This window comes from Belonocnema kinseyi, chromosome 4 (assembly GCF_010883055.1).
Source record: "Belonocnema kinseyi isolate 2016_QV_RU_SX_M_011 chromosome 4, B_treatae_v1, whole genome shotgun sequence".
NCBI lineage: Eukaryota > Metazoa > Arthropoda > Insecta > Hymenoptera > Cynipidae > Belonocnema > Belonocnema kinseyi.
Window position 1 is genome coordinate 42,933,134 of NC_046660.1, and position 1,541 is coordinate 42,934,674.

A 1,541-nucleotide genomic window follows, 5' to 3' on the forward strand; every position below is an offset into this window, starting at 1 on the left:
TGGGGAAATATTCAGTAATTAAATTGAAATATTCCAAAAGTGAAATTTTAGGAAAAATTTCGATAACCTAAAATCTTTTGTTAAAAATTCATCTATTCCAGTTGAAAATTAAATTTTTTTAGTTGAAAATTTAACTGTTTGATTGTGAATTCATGTATTTTGTTGGAAAATTCTATTTTTTGGTAGAAAATTAATATTCTTGTTTGAACATTCATCGTTTTTATTGAAAACTCATCAGTTTAGTTGAAAATTAATTTTTTAACTGCAAATTTGATCATTCTAATTTTGGTTCAAAATTGGTCTTTTTTAGTTCAAAATTCAACTTTTTGTTTGAAAAATCATATATTTTGTTGAAAAAACGTATCTTTTGGTAGAAAATTAATCTTGTTTGAAAATTCATCTCTTTGATTAATAATAAAACTACTTGGTTGAAAATTAAATTCTTTTGTTAAAAGGTCATGTTTTTTGTTTAAAATTCATGTGTTCCAATTGAAAATTAATTTTTTTCAGTTACAAATTCAAGTGTTTGATTGAGAATTCATATATTTTGTTGAAAAATCTTATTTGTGTGTAGAAAATTAATTTTCTTGTTTGAACATTCATCTTTTTTATTGAAAATTCAACTATTTTAGTCAAATAGACATGTTTTTAGTTAAAAATTCATCTTTTTGGTTCAAAATTTAATTTTTCCAGTTAAAGATTCATCATTTTAATTAAAAACTCATCAGCTTAGCTGAAAATTATTTTTTCTAACTGCAAATTTAATTATTCTAATTTTGTTTCAGAATTGGTATGTTTTAGTTCAAAATTCAACTTTTTGTTTTAAAAATCATATATTTTGTTGAAAAATGGTCTCTTTTGTTAGAAAATTTATCTCTTTCATTAATAATAAAACTACTTGGTTGAAAGTTAAATTCTTTTTTTAAAAGATCATATTTTTTGTTTCAAATTCATGTCTTCCAGTTGAAAATTAACTTTTTTTAGTTAAAAATTTAACTGTTTGATTGGTTAATGATTTTAGTTGAAAATTTATCGTTTTGTTTTAAAATTCAACTTTTCCAGTTGAAGATTCATAATTTGAATTAAAAACTTAACTTTAAGTTTAAAATTCAACTCTTTGTTTGGAAAATCATAGATTTTGTTGCAAAATCTTCGCTTTTGGAAGAAAATTAATTTTGTTTTGAAAATTGGTTTGATTGATAATAAAATTACTTTGTTAAAAGTTAAATTCTTTTGTTAAAAGGTCATATTTCTTTTCATATCTGGAGTAAATTTAAAAAATCTAAAATTGAATTTATTTAAAAAGGCAAACTTTTATTTTATTTCTTGATTTTTTTTAGCTTCATAGCAATATTATTGTTTTATATCTCAAAGGAGCTAATATTTTATCGTATGATGTAATTTAGCCGAAAAAAAACTAAAAATTTTTTAAAATACCGAACTAGAAAATTTCCGAAATTTCAAATACCAAAAAAAAACTGCGGAAAATATTTAGTAATGAAACTTAAATATTCCGAAAGTAAAAGTTAATGAAACTAGAA